This window comes from Oryctolagus cuniculus, chromosome 13 (genome assembly GCF_051225735.1).
Source record: "Oryctolagus cuniculus isolate XC-2025 breed Fujian yellow rabbit chromosome 13, ASM5122573v1, whole genome shotgun sequence".
NCBI classification, from domain to species: Eukaryota; Metazoa; Chordata; class Mammalia; order Lagomorpha; family Leporidae; genus Oryctolagus; species Oryctolagus cuniculus.
The window spans coordinates 85,594,144-85,612,437 of NC_142879.1; the positions used below are offsets into that span (position 1 = coordinate 85,594,144).

Sequence of the window (18,294 nt, forward strand, 5' to 3'; positions counted from 1 at the left end):
TTGAAAAAGAACCATCCTCTTGTGCCCTGAACTCAATATGCCAGCCTCAAAACCAAAGCTGACATCAGAAAATTCATTACAAACCATGATAAATAAGGGAAATGTGAAAAAGCCAAAGAAATGCAAGCCTGTGGAATCCTAACTGAATTAACTGAATTAACCTGAAAATCGCAGTGAAACTCAGTTTGGAGGCAATTAATATCTGTCACCTCAGCCAAAGTATTCCATTTTATTTTCCAAAACACAAAAACTCACCTTGGTCATGTTACCTGTAGATTTGTAAGCTTCAAACACCTATTTGTTGTGTTTTTTATTTCATAATGGCTACGCTGTCCAAAATCTTGCTTGTATTGCATCAGAATACAAAATTTGGCAAGGAAGAAGGCAAAGCCGACTCAGAACCAGAGAACATTTAGGAAATTGCCACACAAGAAACCAAAAATCGGCTGAGGAACCCAAAACAATGACAGCAAGCCAGAACTGCAGCAAGCCAACAACTGTACCCTCTTTGAAAAACACCGTTCCTCCAGTACCCTGAACTCCATACTGCAGCCACAAAACCAAAGCTCACATCAGAAAATTCATTACAAACCATGATAAATAAGGGAAATGTGAAAAAAAACAAAGAAATGCAAGAGTCCTTTGTGATATTTGGCTGGATTTAGACACAAAGAAACTGGCTGTTTCCAGATTCATACCCCCCTTCCACAGACTGACTTTGGAATTCTGATTGAATTCACCTCAAAATCGCTCTCACACTCCATTTGGAGGGAATTAGAATCTGTCACCTCAGCAGAAGCGTTCCATGTCATTTTCCAAAACACAGAATGTCATCTTGGTTGTGTTGCCTATGGATTTCTAATCCTGTAAGGGCAATTTGCTGTGTTTATTTTTTTCTATCATAATGGCTACTCTGTCCAAAATCTTGCTTGTATTGCATCAGAATACAAAATTTGGGAAGGAAGAAGGCAAAACCAACTCAGACCCAGAAAACATTTAGGAAATTGCCACACAAGAAACCACAAATCAGCTGAGGCACCCAAAACAATGACAGCAAGCCAGAAGTGGAGCAAGACAACAGCTGTGCCCTGATTGAAAAAGAACCTTCCTCTTGTGCCCTGAACTCCATATTGCAGCCTCAAAACCAAAGCTCACATCAGAAAATTCATTACAATCCATGATAAATAAGAAAAAAGAGAAAAAAACCAAAAAATGCAAGAATCCATAATGATATTGGGCTTGATTTAGTCGCTAGGAAACCTGCTGTTCCCGGATTCATCCACCCCTCCAGCTGACTGCCTGTGGAATTCTGACTGAATTAACCTGAAAATCGCAGTGAAACTCAGTTTGGAGGCAATTAATATCTGTCACCTCATCCAAAGTGTTCCATTTTATTTTCATAAACACAAAACTCACCTTGGTCATGTTACCTGTAGATTTCTAAGCTTCAAACGCCTATTTGTTGTGTTTTTTATTTCATAATGGCTATTCTGTACAAACTCTTCTTTGCATTGCATCAGAATACAAAATTTGGGAAGGAAGAAGGCAAAGCCGACTCAGACCCAGAAAACATTTAGGAAATTGCCACACAAGAAACCACAAATCGGCTGAGGCACTCAAAACAATGACAGCAAGCCAGAAGTGGAGCAAGCCAACAGCTGTGCCCTGATTGAAAAAGAACCATACTCTTGTGCCCTGAACTCAATATGCCAGCCTCAAAACCAAAGCTCACATCAGAAAATTCATTACAAACCATGATAAATAAGAAAAAAGAGAAAAAAGCCAAAGAAATGCAAGAATCCATAATGATATTGGGTTTGATTTAGTTGCAAGGAAACTGGCTGTTCCCAGATTCATCCACCACTAAAGCTGACTGCCTGTGGAATTCTGACTGAATTAACCTGACAATCGTAGTGAAACTCAAGAAACCAAATTTCAGCTGAGGCACCCAAAACAAAGACAATAGCCAGAATTGGAGCAAGCCAACAGCTGTGCCCAGTTTGAAAAAGACCATTCCTCCGGTGCCCTGAACTCTATATTGCAGCCACAAAACCAAAGCTCACATCAGAAAATTCATTACAAACCATGATAAATAAGGGAAATGTGAAAAAGCCAAAGAAATGCAAGGGTCCTTTGTGATATTTGAAAGGATTTAGACACAAGGAAACTGGCTGTTTCCAGATTCATCCCCCCCTTCCACAGACTGACTTTGGAATTCTGATTGAATTCACCTCAGAATCGCACTCACACTCATTTTGGAGGGAATTAGAATCTGTCCCCTCAGCAGAAGCGTTCTATGTCATTTTCCAAAACACAGAAACTCATCTTCCTCGTGTTGCCTGTGGATTTCTAATCCTGAAAGGGCAATGCGCTGTGTTTTTTTTTTTTTTCTTTCATAATGGCTACTCTGTCCAAACTCTTGTTTGTATTGCGTCAGAATACAAAATTTGGGAAGGAAGAAGGCAAAGCCAACCCAGACCCAGAAAACATTTAGGAAATTTCCACTCAAGAAACGACAGATTGCTGAGGCACCCAAAACAATGACAGCAAGCCAGAATTGGAGCAACCAACAGCTGTACCCTGTTTGAAAAAGACCATACCTCCAGTGCCCTGTACTCCATATTGCAGCCTCAAAACCAAAGCTGACATCAGAAAATTCATTACAAACCATGAAAAATAAGGGAAATGTGAAAAAGCCAAAGAAATGCAAGACTCCTTTGTGATATTTGAAAGGATTTAGACACAAAGAAACTGGCTGTTTCCAGATTCATACCCCCCTTCCACAGACTGACTTTGGAATTCTGATTGTATTCACCTCAAAATCGCTCTGACACTCCATTTGGAGGGAATTAGAATCTGTCACCTCAGCAGAAGCGTTCCATGTCATTTTCCAAAACACAGAATCTCATGTTGGTTGTGTTGCCTATAGATTTCTAATCCTGAAAGGGCAATTTGCTGTGTTTTTTTTTTTCTTTCATAATGGCTACTCTGTCCAAAATCTTGCTTGTATTGCATCAGAACACAAAATTTGGAAATAAGAAGGCAAAACCGACTCAGACCCAGAAAACATTTTGGAAATTCCTGCTCAAGAAACCAAAAGTCAGCTGAAACACCCAAAACAATGACAGCAAGCGAGAATTTGAGCAAGCCAACAGCTGTGCCCTGATTGAAAAAGAACCTTCGTCTAGAACCCTGAACTCCATATTGCAGCCTCAAAACCAAAGCTGACATCAGAGAATTCATTACAAACCATGAAAAATAAGAAAAAAGTGAAAAAAGCCAAAAAATTTCAAGAATCCATAATGATATTGGGCTTGATTTATTCACAAGGAAACCAGCTGTTCCCGGATTCATCCACCCCTCCAGCTGACTGCCTGTGGAATTCTGACTGAATTAACCTGAAAATCGCAGTGAAACTCAGTTTGGAGGCAATTAATATCTGTCACCTCAACCAAAGTGTTCCATTTTATTTTCATAAACACAAAAACTCACCTTGGTCATGTTACCTGTAGATTTCTAAGCTTCAAACGCCTATTTGTTGTGTTTTTTATTTCATAATGGCTATTCTGTACAAACTCTTCTTTGCATTGCATCAGAATACAAAATTTGGGAAGGAAGAAGGCAAAGCCAACTCAGACCCAGAAAACATTTAGGAAATTGCCACACAAGAAACCACAAATCGGCTGAGGCACTCAAAACAATGACAGCAAGCCAGAAGTGGAGCAAGCCAACAGCTGTGCCCTGATTGAAAAAGAACCATCCTCTTGTGCCCTGAACTCAATATGCCAGCCTCAAAACCAAAGCTCACATCAGAAAATTCATTACAAACCATGATAAATAAGGGAAATGTGAAAAAGCCAAAGAAATGCAAGAGTCCTTTGTGATATTTGAAAGGATTTAGACACAAAGAAACTGGCTGTTTCCAGATCCACCCCCCCCTTCCACAGACTGACTTTGGAATTCTGATTGTATTCACCTCAAAATCACTCTCACACTCCATTTGGAGGGAATTAGAATTTGTCACCTCAGCAGAAGCGTTGCATGTCATTTTCCAAAACACAGAATCTCATCTTGGTTGTGTTGCCTATGGATTTCTAATCCTGAAAGGGCAATGCGCTGTCTTTTTTTTTTCTTTCATAAAGGCTACTCTGTCCAAAATCTTGCTTGTATTGCATCAGAATACAAAATTTGGGAAGGAAGAAGGCAAAACCGACTCAGACCCAGAAAACATTTTGGAAATTCCTGCTCAAGAAACCAAAAGTCAGCTGAAACACCCAAAACAATGACAGCAAGCCAGAATTGGAGCAAGACAACAGCTGTGCCCTGATTGAATAAGAACCTTCCTCTTGTGCCCTGAACTCAATATGCCAGCCTCAAAACCAAAGCTCACATCAGAAAATTCATTACAAACCATGATAAATAAGAAAAAGTGAAAAAAGCCAAAAAATTTCAAGAATCCGTAATGATATTGGGCTTGATTTATTCACAAGGAAACCTGCTGTTCCCGGATTCATCCACCCGTCCAGCTGACTGCCTGTGGAATTCTGACTGAATTAACCTGAAAATCGCAGTGAAACTCAGTTTGGAGGCAATTAATATCTGTCACCTCAGTCAAAGTTTTCCATTGTATTTTCCAAAACACAAAAACTCACCTTGGTCATGTTACCTATAGATTTATAAGCTTCAAATGCCTATTTGCTCTGTTTTTTATTTCATAATGGCTACTCTGTCCAAACTATTCTTAGCATTGCATCAGAATACAAAATTTGGGAAGGAAGAAGGCAAAGCCAACTCAGACCCAGAAAACATTTGGGAAATTGCCACACAAGAAACCACAAATCGGCTGAGGCACCCAAAACAATGACAGCAAGCCAGAATTGGAGCAAGCCAACAGCTGTACCCTGATTGAAAAAGAACCATCCTCTTGTGCCCTGAACTCAATATGCCAACCTCAAAACCAAAGCTCACATCAGAAAATTCATAACAAACCATGAAAAAAAGAAAAAAGAGAAAAAAGCCAAAGAAATGCAAGAATCCATAATGATATTGGGCTTGATTTAGTTGCAAGGAAACTGGCTGTTCCCAGATTCATCCACCACTAAAGCTGACTGCCTGTGGATTTCTGACTGAATTAACCTGACAATCGCAGTGAAACTCAAGAAACCAAATTTCAGCTGAGGCACCCAAAACAATGACAGCAAGCCACAAGTGGAGCAAGCCAACAGCTGTGCCCTGTTTGAAAAAGACCATTCCTCCAGTACCCTGAACTCCATATTGCAGCCTCAAAACCAAAGCTCACATCAGAAAATTCATTACAAACCATGATAAATAAGGGAAATGTGAAAAAGCCAAAGAAATGCAAGCCTGTGGAATCCTAACTGAATTAACTGAATTAACCTGAAAATCGCAGTGAAACTCAGTTTGGAGGCAATTAATATCTGTCACCTCAGCCAAAGTGTTCCATTTTATTTTCCAAAACACAAAAACTCACCTTGGTCATGTTACCTGTAGATTTCTAAGCTTCAAAAGCCTATTTGTTGTGTTTTTTATTTCATAACGGCTACTTTGTCCAAACTCTTGTTTGTATTGCGTCAGAATACAATATTTGGGAAGTAAGAAGGCAAAGCCAACCCAAACCCAGAACACATTTAGGAAATTGCCACACAAGAAACCACAAATCAGCTGAGGCACCCAAAAGAATGACAGCAAGCCAGAATTGTTGGAGCAAGCCAACAGCTGTACCCTGTTTGAAAAAGACCATTCCTCCAGTGCCCTGAACTCCATATTGCAGCCTCAAAACCAAAGCTCACATCAGAAAATTCATTACAAACCATGATAAATAAGGGAAATGTGAAAAAGCCAAAGAAATGCAAGACTCCTTTGTGATATTTGGCAGGATTTAGACACAAGGAAACTGGCTGTTTCCAGATTCATCCCCCCCTTCCACAGACTGACTTTGGAATTCTGATTGAATTCACCTCAGAATCGCACTCACACTCATTTTGGAGGGAATTAGAATCTGTCACCTCAGCAGAAGCGTTCCATGTTGTTTTTAAAAACACAGAAAATCATCTTGGTTGTGTTGCCTATAGATTTCTAATCCTGAAAGGGCAATTTGCTGTGTTTTTTTTTTTTTTCTTTCATAATGGCTACTCTGTCCAAAGTCTTGCTTGTATTGCATCAGAATACAAAATTTGGGAATAAGAAGGCAAAACCGACTCAGACTCAGAAATCATTTTAGAAATTGCTGCTCAAGAAACCACAAATCAGCTGAAGCACCCAAAACAATGACAGCAAGCCAGAATTGGAGCACGCCAACAGCTGTGCCCTGATTGAAAAAGAACCTTCCTCTTGTGCCCTGAACTCAATATGCCAGCCTCAAAACCAAAGCTCACATCAGAAAATTCATTACAAACCATGATAAATAAGGGAAATGTGAAAAAGCCAAAGAAATGCAAGAGTCCTTTGTGATATTTGAAAGGATTTAGACACAAAGAAACTGGCTGTTTCCAGATTCACCCCCCCCTTCCACAGACTGACTTTGGAATTCTGATTGTATTCACCTCAAAATCACTCTCACACTCCATTTGGAGGGAATTAGAATCTGTCACCTCAGCAGAAGCGTTGCATGTCATTTTCCAAAACACAGAATCTCATCTTGGTTGTGTTGCCTATGGATTTCTAATCCTGAAAGGGCAATGCGCTGTCTTTTTTTTTTCTTTCATAAAGGCTACTCTGTCCAAAATCTTGCTTGTATTGCATCAGAATACAAAATTTGGGAAGGAAGAAGGCAAAACCGACTCAGACCCAGAAAACATTTTGGAAATTCCTGCTCAAGAAACCAAAAGTCAGCTGAAACACCCAAAACAATGACAGCAAGCCAGAATTGGAGCAAGACAACAGCTGTGCCCTGATTGAATAAGAACCTTCCTCTTGTGCCCTGAACTCAATATGCCAGCCTCAAAACCAAAGCTCACATCAGAAAATTCATTACAAACCATGATAAATAAGAAAAAGTGAAAAAAGCCAAAAAATTTCAAGAATCCGTAATGATATTGGGCTTGATTTATTCACAAGGAAACCTGCTGTTCCCGGATTCATCCACCCGTCCAGCTGACTGCCTGTGGAATTCTGACTGAATTAACCTGAAAATCGCAGTGAAACTCAGTTTGGAGGCAATTAATATCTGTCACCTCAGTCAAAGTTTTCCATTGTATTTTCCAAAACACAAAAACTCACCTTGGTCATGTTACCTATAGATTTATAAGCTTCAAATGCCTATTTGCTCTGTTTTTTATTTCATAATGGCTACTCTGTCCAAACTATTCTTAGCATTGCATCAGAATACAAAATTTGGGAAGGAAGAAGGCAAAGCCAACTCAGACCCAGAAAACATTTGGGAAATTGCCACACAAGAAACCACAAATCGGCTGAGGCACCCAAAACAATGACAGCAAGCCAGAATTGGAGCAAGCCAACAGCTGTACCCTGATTGAAAAAGAACCATCCTCTTGTGCCCTGAACTCAATATGCCAACCTCAAAACCAAAGCTCACATCAGAAAATTCATAACAAACCATGAAAAAAAGAAAAAAGAGAAAAAAGCCAAAGAAATGCAAGAATCCATAATGATATTGGGCTTGATTTAGTTGCAAGGAAACTGGCTGTTCCCAGATTCATCCACCACTAAAGCTGACTGCCTGTGGATTTCTGACTGAATTAACCTGACAATCGCAGTGAAACTCAAGAAACCAAATTTCAGCTGAGGCACCCAAAACAATGACAGCAAGCCACAAGTGGAGCAAGCCAACAGCTGTGCCCTGTTTGAAAAAGACCATTCCTCCAGTACCCTGAACTCCATATTGCAGCCTCAAAACCAAAGCTCACATCAGAAAATTCATTACAAACCATGATAAATAAGGGAAATGTGAAAAAGCCAAAGAAATGCAAGCCTGTGGAATCCTAACTGAATTAACTGAATTAACCTGAAAATCGCAGTGAAACTCAGTTTGGAGGCAATTAATATCTGTCACCTCAGCCAAAGTGTTCCATTTTATTTTCCAAAACACAAAAACTCACCTTGGTCATGTTACCTGTAGATTTCTAAGCTTCAAAAGCCTATTTGTTGTGTTTTTTATTTCATAACGGCTACTTTGTCCAAACTCTTGTTTGTATTGCGTCAGAATACAAAATTTGGGAAGTAAGAAGGCAAAGCCAACCCAAACCCAGAACACATTTAGGAAATTGCCACACAAGAAACCACAAATCAGCTGAGGCACCCAAAAGAATGACAGCAAGCCAGAATTGTTGGAGCAAGCCAACAACTGTACCCTGTTTGAAAAAGACCATTCCTCCAGTGCCCTGAACTCCATATTGCAGCCTCAAAACCAAAGCTCACATCAGAAAATTCATTACAAACCATGATAAATAAGGGAAATGTGAAAAAGCCAAAGAAATGCAAGACTCCTTTGTGATATTTGGCAGGATTTAGACACAAGGAAACTGGCTGTTTCCAGATTCATCCCCCCCTTCCACAGACTGACTTTGGAATTCTGATTGAATTCACCTCAGAATCGCACTCACACTCATTTTGGAGGGAATTAGAATCTGTCACCTCAGCAGAAGCGTTCCATGTTGTTTTTAAAAACACAGAAAATCATCTTGGTTGTGTTGCCTATAGATTTCTAATCCTGAAAGGGCAATTTGCTGTGTTTTTTTTTTTTCTTTCATAATGGCTACTCTGTCCAAAGTCTTGCTTGTATTGCATCAGAATACAAAATTTGGGAATAAGAAGGCAAAACCGACTCAGACTCAGAAATCATTTTAGAAATTGCTGCTCAAGAAACCACAAATCAGCTGAAGCACCCAAAACAATGACAGCAAGCCAGAATTGGAGCACGCCAACAGCTGTGCCCTGATTGAAAAAGAACCTTCCTCTTGTGCCCTGAACTCAATATGCCAGCCTCAAAACCAAAGCTCACATCAGAAAATTCATTACAAACCATGATAAATAAGGGAAATGTGAAAAAGCCAAAGAAATGCAAGAGTCCTTTGTGATATTTGAAAGGATTTAGACACAAAGAAACTGGCTGTTTCCAGATTCACCCCCCCCTTCCACAGACTGACTTTGGAATTCTGATTGTATTCACCTCAAAATCACTCTCACACTCCATTTGGAGGGAATTAGAATTTGTCACCTCAGCAGAAGCGTTGCATGTCATTTTCCAAAACACAGAATCTCATCTTGGTTGTGTTGCCTATGGATTTCTAATCCTGAAAGGGCAATGCGCTGTGTTTTTTTTTTTTTCTTTCATAAAGGCTACTCTGTCCAAAATCTTGCTTGTATTGCATCAGAATACAAAATTTGGGAATAAGAAGGCAAAACTGACTCAGACCCAGAAAACATTTTGGAAATTCCTGCTCAAGAAACCAAAAGTCAGCTGAAACACCCAAAACAATGACAGCAAGCCAGAATTGGAGCAAGACAACAGCTGTGCCCTGATTGAATAAGAACCTTCGTCTTGTACCCTGAACTCCATATTGCAGCCTCAAAACCAAAGCTCACATCAGAAAATTCATTACAAACCATGATAAATAAGAAAAAAGAGAAAAAAAGCCAAAAAAAAAGAAGAATCCATAATGATATTGGGCTTGATTTATTCGCAAGGAAACCAGCTGTTCCCGGATTCATCCACCCCTCCAGCTGACTGCCTGTGGAATTCTGACTGAATTAACCTGAAAATCGCAGTGAAACTCAGTTTGGAGGCAATTAATATCTGTCACCTCAGCCAAAGTGTTCCACTGTATTTTCCAAAACACAAAAACTCACCTTGGTCATGTTACCTATAGATTTATAAGCTTCAAATGCCTATTTGCTCTGTTTTTTATTTCATAATGGCTACTCTGTCCAAACTCTTCTATGCATTGCATCAGAATACAAAATTTGGGAAGGAAGAATGCCAAACCAACTCAGACCCAGAAAACATTTAGGAAATTGCCGCTCAAGAAACCACAAATCAGCTGAGGCACCCAAAACAATGACAGCAAGCCAGAAGTGGAGCAAGCCAACAGCTGTGCCCTGATTGAAAAAGAACCTTCCTCTTGTGCCCTGAACTCAATATGCCAGCCTCAAAACCAAAGCTCACATCAGAAAATTCATTACAAACCATGATAAATAAGAAAAAAGAGAAAAAAGCCAAAGAAATGCAAGAATCCATAATGATATTGGGCTTGATTTAGTCACAAGGAAACTGGCTGTTCCCAGATCATCCACCCCTCCAGCTGACTGCCTGTGGAAATCTGACTGAATTAACCTGAAAATCGCAGTGAAACTCAAGAAACCAAATTTCAGCTGAGGCACCCAAAACAATGACAGCAAGCCACAAGTGGAGCAAGCCAACAGCTGTGCCCTGTTTGAAAAAGACCATTCCTCCAGTGCCCTGAACTGCATATTGCAGCCACAAAACCAAACCTAACATCATAAAATTCATTACAAAGCATGATAAATAAGGGAAATGTGAAAAAGCCAAAGAAATGCAAGAGTCCTTTTTGATATTTGGCTGGATTTAGACACAAGGAAACTGGCTGTTACCAGATTCATCCCCCCCTTCCACAGACTGACTTTGGAATTCTGATTGAATTCACCTCAAAATCGCTCTCACACTCAATTTGGAGGGAATTAGAATCTGTCACCTCAGCAGAAGCTTTCCATGCCATTTTCCAAAACACAGATACTCATCTTGATCGTGTTGCCTATAGATTTCTAATCCTGAAAGGGCAATTTGCTGTGTTTTTTTTTTTTTCATAATGGCTACTCTGTCCAAAATCTTGCTTGTATTGCATCAGAATACAAAATTTGGGAATAAGAAGGCAAAACCGACTGAGACCCAGAAATCATTTAGGAAATTGCCACTCAAGAAACCAAAAGTTAGCTGAGGCACCCAAAACAATGACAAAAGCCAGAATTGGAGCAAGCCAACAGCTGTGCCGTGTTTCAAAAAGACCATTCCTCCGGTGCCCTGAACTCTATATTGCAGCCTCAAAACCAAAGCTCACATCAGAAAATTCATTACAAACCATGAAAAAAAGAAAAATGAGAAAAAAGTCAAAGAAATGCAAGAGTCCTTTGTGATATTTGGCTGGATTTAGACACAAGGAAACCAGCTGTTTCCGGATTCATCCACCCCTCCTAGCTGACTGGCTGTGGAATTCTGATTGAATTCACCTGAAAATCGCACTCACTCTCGATTTGGAGGAAATTAATATCTGCCCCTCAGTGGAAGGGTTCTATGTCATTTTCGAAAACCCAAAAACTCATCTTGGTCATGTTGCCTATGATTTCTAATCATCAAAACCCAGTATGTTCTGTTTTTCAATTTCATAATGGATCCTCGTTCTAAACCCTTGTTTGTATTGCATCAGAATACACAATTTGAAAAGGAAAAAGGCAAAACCAACTCAGACCAACAAAACATTTAGGAAAAAGTTGCTCAAAACGAAAAATTGGCTGAGGCACCCAAAGCAATGACAGAAAGCCAGAATTGGAGAGAGCCAACAGCTGTGCCCTAATTGAAAAAGACCATTCCTCTGGTTCCCTGAACTCCTTAAGCCAGCCTCAAAACCACAACCCACATCAGAAAATTTATTACAAACAATGATAAATAAGAAAATGTGAAAAATGCAAAAAAGAAAAAGAAATGTAAGAGTCCTTTGTGATATGGCGCTTGTTTTAGTACAAGGAAACCAGCTGTTTCCGGATTCATCCACCCCTCCCAGCTGACTGACTGTGGAATTCTGATTGTATTCACCTGAAAAGAGAGAACATTTATAAGTATATTGGGACTGTGGAACCTGTCATTTACCAATCACATGTTAGACTGAATCATAGACCAAATATAGGGAAGAAATCCTATGCATGTAAACCTTGTGGGAAGTCATTCAGTATTAAATTCTGCCATACCCTCCATCACAGCACTCATATTGTGGAAAACCCTCATGTGTGTAATGATTGTGTGGAAACCACTCACCAGAAGTCAGATCTCATTAGACATCAGAGAATTCACACAGGGTTGAAATCTTACAAATGTAATGACTGTGGGAAGTTCTTTGGCCAGAAGAAACACCTCATAAATCATCAGAGAATTCACACAGGTGAGAAACCTTATGAATGCAATGACTATGGAAAATCCTTTGGCCAGAAGGAAAAACTCATAAATCATCAGAGAATTCACAGAGGGGAGAAACCTTATGAATGCAATCATTGTGGAAAAGCCTTTGCTGAGAAATCAAAGCTCACAAAGCATCAGACAATTTGTACTGGGGGAAACCTTATGATTGCAACGACTGTGGAAAAACCTTTGCTGAGAAGTCAAACCTCAGAAAGTATCAGAGCCTTCACAACATGGAGAAAGCTTATAAATGAAATGACTGTGGAAAAGCCTTTGGTTCCATCCTTGCATACCAAGGATAAATCCCACTTGGTCTGGGTGGATGATCTTTCTGATGCATTGTTGGATTCAATTGGCCAGAATTCTGTTGCAGATCTTTGCATGTATGTTCATCAGGGAAATTGGTCTATAATTACTTTCTTTGTTGCACTTTTTTCAAGTTTAGGAATGAAGGTGATGTTGGCTTCATAGAAAGAATTTGGGAGAATCGCCTCTCTCTCAATTGTTTTGAATAACTTGAGAAGAATTGCAGTTAGTGCTTTAAATGTCTGTTAGAATTCAGCAGTGAAGCCATCCAGTCCTGGGGTTTTCTTGGCGGCGAGGGTCTTTATTACTGATATCATTTCCATCCGGTTATGTGTGTGTTTACGTTTTCTATATCTTTGTTGCTCAATTTAGGTAGGTTTTATGGATCGAAGGATGGTGGAAAGCCTCTTTGCTCTACTTCATAACTCATAAGATATCAGAGTATCCACACAGGGAATTTTCTACTTGACATTTTTGTGCAAGTTATATCTCATGAAATATTAGAGAATTCACCAAGGGGAGAAATGCATGAATATAATACATGTGAATAGCCTTTGTGGTGCAAATCAGACCTCATCAAACAAAAGAATTCTCATGGGGAGCAATTTTATGAATGTAATGACTCAGAGCCTTTTACCATAATTCAGCCCTCATTGTACATCATCAAATTCATATAGGGAAAAACTCCTTTGAAAGTAAAATCCCTTTAATTAGAAGCCATACCTCATACGACAACAGGGAATTCACGTGGGAGAGAAACCTTATGGGTGTAATGAGTGTTGGAAAGCTCTGCCCAAATCTCTCCTTATATCAGAATGCACAACATATATATCTAATGAATGAAATAAATGTGAGAAAGTCATTTCACATAGGTAATGCCTCATAATCCATCATGGAATTTGAACAAGGGAGAGACCTTAACAATATAATGAATGTGGAAGAGCTTTTCTCCAAAATTCATGTAAGTATTGTGACAAAACCTTTTGCTGGAAATCACATCCTATCCAACAGAGACTCATGTAAAGGAGAAAGCTTATAAATATTATTAGAGTCAGAAGTCAATGGTACATCAGAGAATTGACACAGGTGGTTTCTTAGGCGTATACTGATTGTGCAAAAACATTTTCTTTATTTCAGGCTTGTATAGATACAGAATTCACAAAAGGTGATAGTCTTTGCATGCTGTAAATACAATAAAACCTTTAGCCAGAAATTAGACATCAACAGACTTCAGAGAATTCATAAGGAACAAAAGTCTATGCAATGAATTTGGAAAATGTATTTCTGTTATAAAACAGTCTTCAATTCCCATGAATAGACTCACAAATGAGAAAACATGCATGCATAGAAAAGTTTTGTACCATAAATTATCTCTAGATGGTAAACTAATATATCACACAAAAGAAAAATCATGAGTGTAATGGAATTGGGAAACCCTTTGCTATAAGGCAGATTTCCAGAAAGCTTAGCAAGATTACAGAAAAGTCTCTGAAAATGTAACATGTCTGAAAGATTTGTTGGCATCACAAACTGGAGGATAGCTCAAGTGCATGTGTTTTTGTGCCTGGCATCCAAATTGATATCTCTTTTTCTTTGATGAATTCCATGTTTATTTATTTAGCAGATTTAGAGACAAAGGATTCCTGTCCATTGATTTACTACTATATGCCCACAATTGCCATGGTAAGGTCTATGGTAAAAACAGTGCTGAGGGCTGTGAATCTGATTCATCACTGATAACACTGAAGACATTGGTTCCTGGTTCTTATGCTGCTATGCATGGAAATGTTTCTCTAATTTCATTTTCAAATAGTTCATTGTTAATATAAAGAAATGCTTCTAATTTTTAAAATTTCATTGAAATAATTTGTGCTTAATGTATCCTAGTCATGCATTATTACAGGGTGTAGTGCAATATTTGCACACATTTATGCAGTAAAAAGTGATCAAGCTAAGCAACTACAGTTTTATTAAGTTTTTAAAGAGTTATTTATTTGAAAGACAGAGTTACAGAGAGAAGTAGCAGCAGAGAGAGAGAGAGGTCTTCCTCTGCTGGTTCACTCCCCAGATGGCCACAATGGCCGGAGCTCTGCCAATCTGATGCCAGGAACCAGGAGCTTCTTCCAGATCTCCCACTTGGGTGCAGGGACCCAAGGACTTGGGCCATCTTCTACTGCTTTCCCAGGCCATAGCAGAGAGTTGGATCAGAAGAGGAGCAGCCAGGACTAGAACTGGTACCCACATGGGATGCTGGTGCTTCAGTCCAGGGTGTTAGCCCACTGTGCCACAATGCTGGCCCCCAAGCAAGTACAGTTTCTAATTCTTCTCCATGATTTGAGACTACCAGCTCCTCTCCTTCAGTTCTTTACACAGAACCTAATATGGTTGAATGTAGTCATCTCATTATATTATGGAACACCAGAAGTTCTTTCTGCCTCTTTGATTTTTGATACCTATTATCCAATCCCCCTCTATCCCTAGCTGCTTCCCTTCTCAGCCTCTAGTAATCACAGTTCTGTGTTCAGATCCATTATTTTCTTTCACTTCCACATGTGACAAGGACCAGGTGACATTTGTGTTCCTGCTTCTGGCTTATTTCAATTAATTTAATAATATTTTGTTCTTTTTTTGTATCTAAAAGAGGTTGCCCTGTCCATTGTTTTTCACTGATGGACAGCTAGATTGGTTTCAAATCCTGGCTGCAGTGAACTGTGTTATAGTGGCTGTGTTATGGGAAAATTGCTGTATCTTTGATATGCTCTCCTCCTTTCCTTCTAATAAAATTTCCTTATTATATATAGCCAAGAGCAAGATAACTCTCACATGGTAGGTCAATTTTTATCTTATTTGAAATTTTTGTTATTTATTTGAAAGAGTTACAATAGAGGTAGAGACACAGAGAGGTCCTGCATCAGCTGGTTCACTCTACAGATGACTACAAACGCCAGAGTTATGCCATTCTGAAACCTGGAGACAGGAGCTTCCTCTGGGTCTCCCACATGGGTGCATGGGCCCAAGGACTTGGGCCATCTTCTACTGCTATCCCAGGAGATAGCAGAGAGCTGTATTGGAAGAAGAGCAGCTGGAACTAGAACTGGCACCCAAATGGGATGCTGGCCCTTCAGGCCAGGGCTTTAACTCACTGCACAACAGCGCCGGCCCAATTTTTATCCTTTTTAAGGAATGACCATACTGTTCTGCATAACATCTGTACTAACTTGTGTTTTCACCCACCATATATGACGGTTTTCTTTTCCCATGTGCTCTCTAGCATTTGTTATTTTTTATCAGTTTGGCATAAAAATGATATAGTATTGTTCACGTTTTTGTGTATTTTGAAATCAGTTAATTTGTTTATTAAATCTTTATTATTTGAAAGGTGGATTTAGAGAGAGAGGGAAAGACATAAATAGCTTTCATCTGCTGGCTCACACCCCAGAGAGTTTCAACAGTTGAGCCTGGGGCATGCTGAAGTCAGGAGCTTCATCCAAGTCTCCCACATCAGTGGCAAGGACCCAAGTCCTTCGTCCATCTTCTGCTGGTTTCCCAGGTGTTTAGCAGTGAGCTAAATTGGAAGTGGAGATTCCTAAACTCAAAGTGGAACTCAGATGTTATGCTGGCCTCACAGATTGCAGCTTTCCCCACTTGGCCACAATGCCAGCCCCTCTATCAATTTAATTCCTCAAAAATAGGTCAGTAATGTTGGCATCTATCTCATTTTGTTTTTTCTCTGTTATTATTCAACTTATTGATGTCTTATTTTTGTTCACATTATTCCTCTCAATTGCTCTACCTGAGGTGAGTAGGGCTGCTGTGTTGCTTAAATGAAGTGTATGCTTTAGATTACTCATTTACTGAGTGCATGTCATTCACATAGCACTTCACTGAAGTTCTACTATGTCCCAAATCCTCTTCTAGGCACAGAATTCAGACCACTTTTCTCTTAGGCCTAGATCTTGCCTTTAATATACTATTTGGAATTTAGTAGCTCATGAAATCTGCAGACTGCATAAATGAATGAATATCTTAAGGGCTGTGCTTTTGTGGAGGAACTTCATAGGAGACTGAAGGAATAAAATAAATCAAAAGTATCCACAGTATATAGAATGTATACTATTTTACAAGTCACAGAGAAGAGGAAGAAGAAGGAAAGTAGTAAGACTAGAAAGTTTGTAGCAAGACTAACAGGCGCTGGTCAAGAACTTAATAAGCACATTAGGAAAGCAGTAAGGTTTCTTTTTTTTTTTGAGGAAAAGTTTTTATTTCTAGTGATGAAATTGGCAACAGAACATTATGAAAGTTTAAAATTACAAAGAGAAATTGTCTATAATTAATAGATTCAAAATTTGACAATCAGTGAATATCATTATTAGTCATTACCAACAACAGTTATTGATTTGAAAGGCAGAGTGACAGGAAGAGGGAACCACTGTTTCACTCCCCAGACACTTGCAATAGCCAAAGCTTGACCAAGCCAAAACCAGGAACTGGGAATTCATTCTGGATGTCCCATTTGGGTGCAAGGACCCAAGCACTTCTGCCATCCTCCGTCTCCTCCCAGGGTGCACACTAGCAGAAACTTGCCTCAAAGCAGAGAAGCTACCACTCAAGCCAGTCATTTGTATATGGGATGTGGGTGTGTGGTGGTGATAGCAAGCCCTCATAGATAAAAAAAAAAAAGACAAAGTTATTTCTATGCCAAGGAAATTACTCTGTAGTCTTTCTCTTATAAACTACGTATTGCTGAACCTAGATAATTTTTCCTTTATTTAACAATGACATGAAAATGTCAGTTGAGTTGGCTTTCCTGAAGACTTTGTTTCTTGAATATTAGTGGCTAGCTGAGATAAATTCTTTTCATCTCTTTCTCGCTTTGGCAGCACATGTGCTCGCTTCAGCAGCACATATACTAAAATTGGAACGATACAGAGAAGATTAGCATGCCCCTGCGCAGTAAGGTTTCTTTACCTCCCTGTAGACTCTGCTCTCCAGAGGTGAACAGGGTCCTCTAAACCCACTTGCTGCACACACAAACACCTGAGTGTTGTATTCTCCCACAGGTGTTGGAGACTGATATGGTGCTCTGATTTATATTTACATAATGGCTAGTGACATCGGGCATATTCACATGTTTTGACCATTTACATTTCTTCTGAGAAATGTCTATTCAGATGTTTCTTCACTGTATTTTTTGGAGTTTTTCCAATTCATGTAAATGTTCTGGAAATCTGTAAACATTCAGAGTTTTAATTTTTCCTGCCATCTGTTCATTGTATCTACACTCTGATGTTTACTTTGTTGTGAAGAAGTATCTTAGTTGGATATACTCAAATGTCTCTGTTTTTATTTTTGTGACTATTGCTATTGGAATCTTACCCAAAAGCTATTGTGTGTTGACAATATTTAGAGTTCCCCTATGTTTACTTGGGTTTGGGTCTTATGATTACATTTTAATTCACTATGAGTTCACTTTCACATAGTGTAAGAGATGTTGGAGTCTCTTTTCAGGCTTCTACATATGGATAATCAAGTTCCTCTGCACCACTTGTGAAAGAGATTCTTCTTTCTCCAGTTCATTTTAGTTCCTTTGTTAAATATGAGTTGCTGGTAGAAATTTGGGTTTATTTCTATGCTACCAAGTCTTTTCCATTGAACTATGTGTCTGTTATTATATCAGTGCTAACACTTCTTCTTTTTTTTTTTTTTGCAGTTTATTTATTTGAAAGGCAGAGTTACAGAGAGGTAGAGGCAGAGAGAGAGAGAGGTCTTCCATCCACTGGTTTACTCCCCAAATGGCCACAATGGCCGGAGCTCTGTTGATC

General features: G+C 39.2%; 1 pseudogene; it reads left to right on the forward strand.

The window, feature by feature from the left end:
* Positions 1–17,357: 17,357 nt before the first annotated feature.
* LOC138848210 (U6 spliceosomal RNA) lies at positions 17,358–17,425 on the forward strand (annotated as a pseudogene).
* Positions 17,426–18,294: the final 869 nt, after the last annotated feature.